The sequence below is a fragment of the Salvelinus fontinalis genome, unplaced genomic scaffold, assembly GCF_029448725.1.
Source record: "Salvelinus fontinalis isolate EN_2023a unplaced genomic scaffold, ASM2944872v1 scaffold_0172, whole genome shotgun sequence".
NCBI classification, from domain to species: Eukaryota; Metazoa; Chordata; class Actinopteri; order Salmoniformes; family Salmonidae; genus Salvelinus; species Salvelinus fontinalis.
Genome location: NW_026600381.1, coordinates 248,287 through 260,784, shown reverse-complemented (window position 1 = coordinate 260,784; position 12,498 = coordinate 248,287).

Genomic DNA, 12,498 nt, shown 5'->3' with positions numbered 1-12,498 from the left:
GTGTGTGTGTGTGTGTGTGTGTGTGTGTGTGTGTGTGTGTGTGTGTGTTTGAGAGAGAGAGAGGTGGCGATGGAGAAGAGGGGAGAGTGGGTATATTCCTCCCCCTGGTGTGGTTGCCCAGGTAACAAGGAGTGGGCATGTCAGGGAGGGGGCTCAGCCAATGAGAGGGCTGTGTGTGTGTGTGTGTGTGTGTGTGTGTGTGTGTGTGTGTGTGTGTGTGTGTGTGTGTGTGTGTGTGTGTGTGTGTGTGTGTGTGTGTGTGTGTGTGTGTCTGTGTGTGTTTCCTTGTTCTCTACTTCCGTCTCGAGACAACCAACCCGTTGAAGCAACTTAATCAATCTATTTCAACCTAATCAAAAAACTCAACACACCAAAAGCTCCGTTGCACGGAATAACTCTCTTCAACGGACTACATCCACAACTGTACAGGTCCGGTGGCCATATAATCTTCCTGAACCGTGCTACGTCGTCAATATAATCTTCCTGAACCATCCTACATTACCAATATAATCTTCCTGAACCGTCCTATATCATCAATATAATCTACCTGAACCGTCCTATATCATCAATATAATCTACCTGAACCGTGCTACATCATCAATATAATCTACCTGAACCGTCCTACATCATCAATATAATCTTCCTGAACCGTGCTACATCATCAATATTATCTACCTGAACCGTCCTACATCATCAATATAATCTTCCTGAACCGTGCTACATCATCAATATAATCTTCCTGAACCGTGCTACGTCGTCAACATAATCTTACTGAACCGTGCTACATCATCAATATAATCTTCCTGAACCATCCTATATCATCAATATAATCTACCTGAACCGTCCTATATCATCAATATAATCTTCCTGAACCGTGCTACATCATCAATATAATCTTCCTGAACCGTGCTACATCATCAATATTATCTACCTGAACTGTCCTATATCATCAATATAATCTTCCTGAACTGTGCTACATCATCAATATAATCTTCCTGAACCGTGCTACATCATCAATATAATCTACCTGAACCGTGCTACATCATCAATATAATCTTCCTGAACCGTGCTACATCATCAATATAATCTACCTGAACCGTGCTACATCATCAATATAATCTTCCTGAACCGTGCTACATCATCAATATAATCTACCTGAACCGTGCTACATCACCAATATAATCTACCTGAACCGTGCTACATTACCAATATAATCTACCTGAACTGTGCTACATCATCAATATAATCTTCCTGAACTGTCCTACATCATCAATATAATCTTCCTGAACCGTGCTACATCATCAATATAATCTTCCTGAACCGTCCTACATCATCAATATAATCTTCCTGAACCGTGCTACATCATCAATATAATCTCCCTGAACCGTGCTACATCATCAATATAATCTTCCTGAACAGTGCTACATCATCAATATAATCTTCCTGAACCGTGCTACATCATCAATATAATCTTCCTGAACCGTCCTACATCATCAATATAATCTTCCTGAACCGTGCTACATTACCAATATAATCTTCCTGAACCGTCCTATATCATCAATATAATCTACCTGAACCGTCCTATATCATCAATATAATCTCAAATCAAATGTTATTTGTCACATGTGCTGAATACAACAGGTGTAACCTTACAGTGAAATGCTGACTTACAAGCCCTTTACAAACAATGCAGTTAAGAAAAATACCACAAAAAAATAAATAAAAGTAACAAATAATTAAAGAACAGCGGTAAAATAACAATAGCGAGGCTATATACAGGGGGTACCGGTACAGAGTCAATGTGCGGGGGAACCGGTTAGTCGAGGTAATTGAGGTAATATGTACATGTAGGTAGAGTTATTAAAGTGACTATGCATAGATAATATCAGAGAGTAGCAGCAGTGTAAAAGAGGGGGGAGGGCAATGCAAATAGTCTGGGTAGCAATTTGATTACCTGTTCAGGAGTCTTATGGCTTGGGGGTAGAAGCTGTTTAGAAGCCTCTTGGACCTAGACTTGGGGCTCCGGTACCGCTTGCCGTGCGGTAGCAGAGAGAACAGTCTATGGCTAGGGTGGCTGGAGACTTTGACAATTTTTACGTCCTTCCTCTGGCCTGGTATAGAGGTCCTGGATGGCAGGAAACTTGGCCCCAATGATGTATTGGGCCGTACGCACTACCCTCTGTAGTGCCTTGCGGTCGGAGGCCGAGCAGTTGCCGTACCAGGCAGTGATGCAACCCGGCAGGATGTTCTTGATGGTGCAGCTGCAGAACCTTTTGAGGATCTGAGGACCTATGCTAAATCTTTTCAGTCTCCTGAGGGGGAATTGTCGTGCCCTCTTCACGATGGTCTTGGTGTGCTTGGACCATGTTAGTTTGTTGGTGATGTGGACGCCAAGGGACTTGAAGCTCTCAACCTGCTACACTACAGCCCTGTCGCTGAGAATGGGGCCGCGCTCAGTCCTCCTTTTCCTGTAGTCAACAATCATCTCCTTTGTCTTGATCACGTTGAGGGAGAGGTTGTTGTCCTGGCACCACAAGGCCATGTCTCTGACCTCCCTATCGGCTGTCTCATCGTTGTTGGTGATCAGGCCTACCACTGTTGTGTCATTGGCAAACTTAATTATGGTGTTGGAGTCGTGCCTGGCCATGCAGTCATGAGTTAACAAGGAGTACAGGAGGGGACTGAGCACGCACCACTGAGGGGCCCCCGTGTTGAGGATCAGCGTGGCGGATGTGTTGTTACCTACCCTTAGCCCCTGGGGCGGCCCGTCAGGAAGTCCAGGATCCAGTTGCAGAAGGAGGTGTTCAGTCCCAGGGTCCTTAGCTTAGTGATGAGCTTAGAAGGCACTATGGTGTTGAACGAGGAGCTGTAGTCAACAAATAGCATTCTCACATAGGTGTTCCTTTTGTCCAGGTGTGAAAGGGCAGTGCGGAGTGCAATAGAGATTGCATCATCAGCGGCCTCCCAAGTGGCGCAGTGGTCTGAGCGATTCTGGGTTCGAGTCCAGGCTCTGTCACAACCGGCCGCGACCGGGAGACCCATGGGGCGGCGCACATTTGGCCCAGTATGCGTCCGGGGTTAGGGGAGAGTTTGGTTGGCCGGGATGTCCATGTCCCATCGCGCACTAGTGACTCCTGTGGGAGTAGGGTCAGTAGTCATTTAGGCAGGTTACTTTAGCGTTCTTGGACACAGGGACTAATCTTACACATAATGTGCTTTAAATGTTTGCGTATCCATGTCTCCAGCCCTCCCTGAGCATACCTTTCTGACACAGTTCACTGTTTATGAAGCACGTGCTGCTGATTGCATCAGGGGAAGGTTGCAGGAAAGTTGAAGGAGGGTTGAGGGAAGGTTACCAGGGCATTAGCTAGTGGATGGGCCCCGAGTGTCGTCAAGGTGGAAAGTTTAAAATGAAGGCCAGACATAATTGGAGAAAACATGTTGAGCACGAGCACAACTGCTGTATTGCCTTCAATTAAGAGTCTTTTAGAAGATTCAAAGAAAAAAGTTCATTTCTAAGAAATCAGAAATACGGATCCTCAGAAAACGTCATGCGTGTGACTAGATTCTGTAGAACTAGATTCTGAATATACAGCCGCGAGGTTGTATTTTCACTCTGGTTGTCTAGCATTAGTCTATTTCAGGTGCACATGGTAGTCAAGCAGTCACGGCTGTTTGGTTGGTCATGTTATTCAGTCTAACCAGTAATGGCTATGACTCAGAGACATCCTGTATGTGTGCTTTCACAGTACCCTGTCATCTAGGCTTTAGTACTTCATCTGACCAGGATGAAGACGTCCCACTGGCACCGGAACAACCATGATGGCACCAATTGGAGCTATTTGCCTCAGTTCATTAATGGCATATATATTTAACAGACCGGAACTCCATACTTTCAGACAATAACACTGTTATTTTCCACATTTTCTACAAAGACCAAGACTAGCAGCAGACTTGTGTGTCCTTGCCTTAGCTCTTATAATGCTATATATATATATATATACACCGTAACTCCACAGTTTCACAAAACAAACAAAAAACACTTGGAGGAATGAGTCATTCTTTGCAGTAAAATGGTGTACCATACTGCAAGCAGGGACAGAGACAGAGACATAAGCCCAATGTTGGTCCTGTTCAAGAAAAATATTGTATTTTTATTTTTTGTTTATTTGTTTCTCTATAGTACTATTTGCCACTTAGCAATGTTATGAAGTTAGATGTAGCTAGCCCAGACAGGTTCCCAATCTCCCAACCTCATAACTAGAAACCAAGAAGCCATTTCAGGCTATCAATCAAGTTAGAGTAGCTAGCTTGTCTAACAATCTTAGCTGCCATGCCTGCTGGCAAGGTTGGTAGACATTAGAAAACATATTTTCCGAATAAGACTCACAAACCTTTCAATCTTTTACAAAGATTTTAGCAGATGTGCAGAGCAGCTTATTTAGTTACTTTAAAAAAATAACCAAGATGAATGCTTAGATATGTCGAAAAATATATATATATTTTTACATAGAATTAAGCATAATGATTATGACTCCAGACTGCAGGAATAAGTGTTTGAGTTATAGGTGTTTGAAAAATGCTAAATTATCAAATTTTCTTCTCATGTACTCTATGCCCCGTCAGATTTTTAAGGTGCATGACGCCCCTGGTTGGGACTGCTTCCAGTCAAAGCTTGCATCCACTTTAAGACCCTGGGAAACTGCCCTTCTCTACCTTTAGGCTCAAACCCTACATCCCAACCCGAGCACTCCATTCTACCATCTCTGGTCTACTGGCCCTCTCTACCCGACAGGGGTTTAACTCCCACACTGCCCAGTCAAAGCTCTTCTCTGTCCTGGCTCCCCAATGGTGGAACAAGGTTCGCCTTCCGTCAGGACAGCGGAGTCCCTGCCCATCTTCCGTAACCCTACCTCTTTGAAGAGTATCTTAATTTTCTCAATAGGGGGGTGCTGTTTTCACTTCGTAAAAATTTGTTCCCAAATTAAACTGCCTCGTACTCAATTCTTGCTCGTACAATATGCATATTATTATTACTATTGGATAGAAAACACTCTCTAGTTTCTAAAACCGTTTGAATTATATCTGTGAGTAAAACAGAACTCCTTTTGCAGCAAACTTCCTGTCAGGAACTGAAAAATCTGAAATCTGGGGCTCTGTTCCAGGGTCAGTTTATAAATCTGCATGTAATCTATGAGTCGACATGCACTGCATACGCCTTCCCCTAGATGTCAGCAAGCAGTGAGAATTGGAATGGAGTTGCTAGGTAGATCTGAGGCAGTATAAAGGCTCTTGGAACGGGTGGTGCACTCTTTTCAACGTTCGTCATGGCGCAAAGGAGACCTCAGGATGGCATTCTGAAAAGCTCTCGTTATAGGCCTTAGATATATCCGGCTCTGATTTTATTCGATATAGGTGTTAAAGACATCATAATGTTGTTATTTTAAACCGAGTTATATCAGTTTATATCAGTATATTGTGATTTTCTGAATTTTCTTAGTGCTGCGTTATAGTGAGTTGGACACGTCTTCGCCACATGGCTAATGTTTACTGCTAATTCCAAAGTTGAAGGCGACAATCTACAACCGAGCAACGATTCTTCTGGACAAGGACAACTTGCACAAGATTCTGATGGAAGCTCATCAAATAGTAAGAACTATTTATGATGTTAATTCGTTGTTCTGTTGAAAAATGTTGACCTACTATTCCGCCATTAATTTCGGTGCGGTCTCGCTTTAACGCACGCTGTATGTCGTAGTAACGTTAATTTTAAAAATCTAACACAGCGTTTGCATTAAGAACTAATGTATCTTTCATTTGCTGTCCAACCTGTATTTTTTAGTCAAGTTTATGATTAGTTATTGATTAGATTAGGTGCCTCTCCCAAGATTTCTCCCGACATTTTGTTTGCAGCTTGGCTACAATTCTCATTGTATAACCACGATGTGCCGCTAAATATGCACATTTTTGAACAAACAATATATGTATTGTGTAATATGATGTTATAGGACTGTCATCTGATGAAGTTTTGAGAAGGTTAGTGAAAAATGTAATATCTTTTGCTGGTTTATTCGCTATCGCTAACGTGCATGAATGAATCAGTGCTGCTGTGTGGTTGGCTATTGTAGTAAGCTAATATAATGCTAAATTGTGTTTTCGCTGTAACAAACACTTAAAAAATCTGAAATATTGGCTGGATTCACAAGATCTTTGTCTTTCATTTGTTGTATGCTGTGTATTTTTCATAAATGTTTTATGAAGAGCATTTAGGTAATTCACGTTGCTCTCTGTAGTTATTCTAGTTGCTTTGGTGAGAGATGTGATGGTGGCTGCAATGTAAAACTGTGATTTATACCTGAAATATGCACATTTTTCAAACAAAACATATGCTATACAATAAATATGTTATCAGACTGTCATCTGATGAAGTTGTTTCTTGGTTAGTGACTATTTATATCTTTATTTGGTCGAATTTGTGATAGCTACCTATGCAGTAAAAAAATGGTGGGAAAAAAAAGTTGGCTCTTTTGCTATCGTGGTTAGCTAATAGAAATACATATTGTATCTTCCCTGTAAAACATTTTAAAAATCAGAAATGATGGCTGGATTCACAAGATGTGTATCTTTCATCTGGTGTCTTGGACTTGTGATTTCATGATATTTAGATGCTAGTATTTACTTGTGGCGCTATGCTAGGCTATGCTAGTCAGCCTTTTTACTGATGAGGGTGCTCCCGGATCCGGGATTGTGTGCAACTAGAAGTTAAATAAACCCCACCGCGCCTCCTGCAGTTGTGCTTAACCACATATCACAGTTGTATTGTCTCACCGAGCTACTTTAAGCGCCAATCAGCAGTTGTGCTTAACCACATATCACAGTTGTATTGTCTCACCGAGCTACTTAAAGCGCCAATCAGCAGTTGTGCTTAACCACATATCAAAGTTGTATTGTCTCACCGAGCTACTTTAAGCGCCAATCAGCAGTTGAAACAATAAGAAAGTGAACTCCCTGCCGCTGTTTTGCTAAAAAGCTGAGGGATAGGGCTAGAGAAATGTAACCCCTCTCAAATTCATAGACAGAGCCATGAAAAAAATGTTTTTAGCTACCCCAGATTGTCACTTTAAGATGAATGCACTAACTGTAGGGGAGAGTGGGGTCCGTTGTTACGTTGTTGCATCACTCCGTCAAAGGAAATATACTATTCTTTCTAACAAGGGTATCTACATATATTTCACAATGTTGTGTCTCTCTGGAAATAATCAGAATTCATGTAAACATTACAGTTTAGAAAAGTGGTCTCTTGGCACAACTTACCCCGGGTATTGAGTAAGTTGAGCCGTGAGACAGGGTAAATTAAGATGCCTACACAATTCTGTACTTAATGAAATATTACCACTACCTTTTTAAAGGCATGTCTCTATTATCCAAAGACAATTCAACACAATGACAATAGTTTTTTTTGTCTTTTATTCATTTTAAACACTTTTAACATAGGCCAGGCCTTGTTGTTACCTCATATCCCAGAGCCTGGGAAGAAAGCGCTTTCATTTGCTCATTTAAAATGGACTTGGAGTGTGTACTGTACTGTGTGTCCATGGCAGTGATTGTTGGTGGAGTTGTTATTCTACTTTTGACCATGTGAGGGCAGCTTTGTCAAGCAACTACATCTACACCCACACCAGCCATACCGAGAGAGACACAAATACAGTCATCTCTATGTCCTCTTGACCACCTGACAAACACCTCATCGAAAATCAAATCACATTTTATTTGTCACGTTTCATAAAAAACAGGTAACTAACAGTGAAATACTTATTTACGAGACCTTCTTCAACAATGCAGTTAAATAGATTAAACAAAATAATAGAAATAGATACAAGGAATAGATACACAGTAAATAACATGGCTATATACAGGGAGTACCAGGTAATAACATGGCTATATACAGGGAGTACCAGGTAATAACATGGCTATCTACAGGGAGTACCAGGTAATAACATGGCTATATACAGGGCGTACCAGGTAATAACATGGCTATATACAGGGCGTACCAGGTAATAACATGGCTATATGCAGGGAGTACCAGGTAATAACATGGCTATATACAGGGAGTACCAGGTAATAACATGGCTATATACAGGGAGTACCAGGTAATAACATGGCTATATGCAGGGAGTACCAGGTAATAACATGGTTATATACAGGGAGTACCAGGTAATAACATGGCTATATACAGGGAGTATCAGGTAATAACATGGTTATATACAGGGAGTACCATGTAATAACATGGCTATATGCAGGGAGTACCAGGTAATAACATGGCTATATGCAGGGAGTACCAGGTAATAACATGGTTATATACAGAGAGTACCTGGTAATGACATGGCTATATACAGGGAGTACCAGGTAATAACATGGCTATATACAGGGAGTACCAGGTAATAACATGGTTATATACAGGGAGTACCAGGTAGTAACATGGTTATATACAGGGAGTACCAGGTAATAACATGGCTATATACAGGGAGTACCAGGTAATAACATGGCTATATACAGGGAGTACCAGGTAATGACATGGCTATATACAGGGAGTACCAGGTAATAACATGGCTATATACAGGGAGTACCAGGTAATGACATGGCTATATGCAGGGAGTACCAGGTAATGACATGGCTATATGCAGGGAGTACCAGGTAATGACATGGCTATATGCAGGGAGTACCAGGTAATGACATGGCTATATGCAGGGAGTACCTGGTAATAACATGGCTATATACAGGGAGTACCTGGTAATAACATGGTTATATACAGGGAGTACCAGGTAATAACATGGTTATATACAGGGAGTACCAGGTAATAACATGGCTATATACAGGGAGTACCAGGTAATAACATGGCTATATACAGGGAGTACCAGGTAATAACATGGCTATATACAGGGAGTACCAGGTAATAACATGGCTATATACAGGGAGTACCAGGTAATGACATGGCTATATGCAGGGAGTACCAGGTAATGACATGGCTATATACAGGGAGTACCAGGTAATAACATGGCTATATACAGGGAGTACCAGGTAATGACATGGCTATATACAGGGAGTACCAGGTAATAACATGGCTATATACAGGGAGTACCATGTAATAACATGGCTATATACAGGGAGTACCAGGTAATGACATGGCTATATATATAGGGAGTACCAGTAGCGAGATGATGTGCAGGGGTACAAGGTAATTAAGGTAGCTACAGTATGGACATATAGGTAGGGGTAAAGAGATGATGTGCAGGGGTACAAGGTAATTAAGGTAGCTACAGTATGGACATATAGGTAGGGGTAAAGAGAGGATGTGCAGGGGTACAAGGTAATTAAGGTAGTTACAGTACGGACATATAGGTAGGGGTAAAGAGAGGATGTGCAGGGGTACAAGGTAATTAAGGTAGCTACAGTATGGACATATAAGTAGGGGTAAAGAGAGGATGTGCAGGGGTACGAGGTAATTAAGGTAGCTACAGTATGGACATATAGGTAGGGGTAAAGAGAGGATGTGCAGGGGTACGAGGTAATTAAGGTAGCTACAGTATGGACATATAGGTAGGGGTAAAGTGAATAGGTAACAGGATAGATAATAAGCAGCAGCGGGTAGCCATTTGATTAGCTACTATCTTCATCAGTCACTATCTCCATCAGTGTCCACCCCTCTCTGGCTATCTCCATCAGATCAGTGTCCACCCCTCTCTGGCTATCTCCATCAGTGTCCACCCCTCTCTCTGGCCGTCTCCCATCAGATCAGTGTCCACCCCTCTCTGGCTATCTCCATCAGTGTCCACCCCTCTCTCTGGCCATCTCCCATCAGATCAGTGTCCACCCCTCTCTGGCTATCTCCATCAGTGTCCACCCCTCTCTCTGGCCGTCTCCCATCAGATCAGTGTCCACCCCTCTCTGGCTATCTCCATCAGTGTCCACCCCTCTTTCTGGCCGTCTCCCATCAGATCAGTGTCCACCCCTCTCTCTGGCCATCTCCCATCAGATCAGTGTCCACCCCTCTCTCTGGCCATCTCCCATCAGATCAGTGTCCACCCCTCTCTCTGGCCATCTCCCATCAGATCAGTGTCCACCCCTCTCTCTGGCCGTCTCCCATTAGATCAGTGTCCACCCCTCTCTCTGGCTATCTCCATCAGTGTCCACCCCTCTCTCTGGCCGTCTCCCATCAGATCAGTGTCCACCCCTCTCTCTGGCTATCTCCATCAGTGTCCACCCCTCTCTCTGGCCGTCTCCCATCAGATCAGTGTCCACCCCTCTCTCTGGCCATCTCCCATCAGATCAGTGTCCACCCCTCTCTCTGGCCATCTCCCATCAGATCAGTGTCCACCGCTCTCTCTGGCCATCTCCCATCAGATCAGTGTCCACCCCTCTCTCTGGCCATCTCCCATCAGATCAGTGTCCACCCCTCTCTCTGGCCATCTCCATCAGTGTCCACCCCTCTCTCTGGCCGTCTCCCATCAGATCAGTGTCCACCCCTCTATGGCAGGATAGTTTGGGAAACCTACTATAGTGTACTCTAATATACTGTACAGTCACATTGATGCAGTGTGTGTGTGGGGGCACTTTGATACACCCTCTGCTACGAGGGGCTTGTTGACGAGACAAGAACCCAAACGCTTTCATTTCATTTTAGCAGAGCCGTTGGTGCCCTGGGCTAACGAGGACGTCTTTACAGAGCTCTTGCCCCAACTGTTAGGAGGTTCTCTCAACAGAATATCAGTGTTTACACTCAAATATACAGAACAGACTTGAATACATTCAGGACAACGTCTTCTGAACAGACCATTGTATAGCAAAGGGTTCTGTATGTTGTGGCTTTAAGAGATGTAGAGGAATGGAAGTCTGACCTGGCTGTTGGAAGTCTGACCTGGCTGTTGGAAGTCTGGCCTGGCTGTTGGAAGTCTGGCCTGGCTGTTGGACCAGTGTCGGCCAGAGTTCAGTCAGTCATGGCTGAGATTGCAGAGGAGAGGAGCCCCAGACCAGACCTGGAAGGGGTATCTGGCCGGCATTCTCTAAATGTGTTGCCCACTTCTCCTCTGCTAGGCAGGCAGGGCAGGGCAGGCAAGGCAGGGGCATTTGGTTAGAAGTCGAGTTTCCACACAGCCAGCCGATTCACTAGCGTGGGCAGGCGGACATCTCACCACTCTTCATGCCAACCCAGTCCAGGCCAGAGTCAGGAACACCAACAGCCTTAACAGACAGAGGAGGAATCACATCTGTCTCAGTCAGAAGAGTTCACACAGACCTGCTCAGCAGCATGGACAGAAACATTGCTCCAAACTACACACGGAAGGACGCGCACAGACACACACACACACACACACACACACACACACACACACACACACACACACACACACACTAGCTGATCTCTTGAATATAATGAGTCTCGATCAACATTCTCTGACTACAAAACACTCATGTTGAGTGTGGGTGGCTTCATAAAGCACCAAGCTCTCCTTTCTGAACCATTAAGAAGTGGTGAGTATTGGGTTTGTCCTCACTGGACTTTATTAAACAGTTGTTGCTACAACCCTATCTGCAGCCCAACAAAGCTTTCATCTGTAGTCCAAAATACACTGTTAGGATGTAGGGAGGAAAAACACTGGTCCACTGTGTTCAGTCAGTCAACACACACATCACTTACCCATTACAGTGTTGACCGTGTCACGGTTTTACCCATTACAGTGCTGACCGCGTGATGGGTTTTACCCATTACAGTGCTGACCGCGTCATGGGTTTTACCCATTACAGTGTTGACCGTACCATGGTTTTACCCATTACAGTGTTGACCGCATCATGGGTTTTACCCATTACAGTGTTGACCGTGTCACGGTTTAACCCATTACAGTGTTGACCGTGTCACGGTTTTCCCCATAACAGTGTTGACCGTACCATGGGTTTTACCCATTACAGTGTTGACCGTGTCACGGTTTTACCCATTACAGTGTTGACCGTAACACGGTTTTACCCATTAGTGTTGACCGTGTCCTGGGTTTTACCCATTACAGTGTTGACCGTGACACGGTTTTACCCATTACAGTGTTGACCGTACCATGGGTTTTACCCATTAGTGTTGACCATGTCACGGTTTTACCCATTACAGTGTTGACCGTACCATGGGTTTTACCCATTACAGTGTTGACCGTGTCCTGGGTTTTACCCATTACAGTGTTGACCGTGACACGGTTTTACCCATTACAGTGTTGACCGTGTCACGGTTTTACCCATTACAGTGTTGACCGTGTCCTGGGTTTTACCCATTACAGTGTTGACCGTGTGACGGTTTTACCCATTACAGTGTTGACCGTGTCACGGTTTTACCCATTACAGCGTTGACCGTGTGACGGTTTTACCCATTACAGTGTTGACCGTGTCACGGTTTTACCCATTACAGTGTTGACCGTGTCACAGGTTTACCCATTAGTGTTGACCGTGTCACGGTTTTAC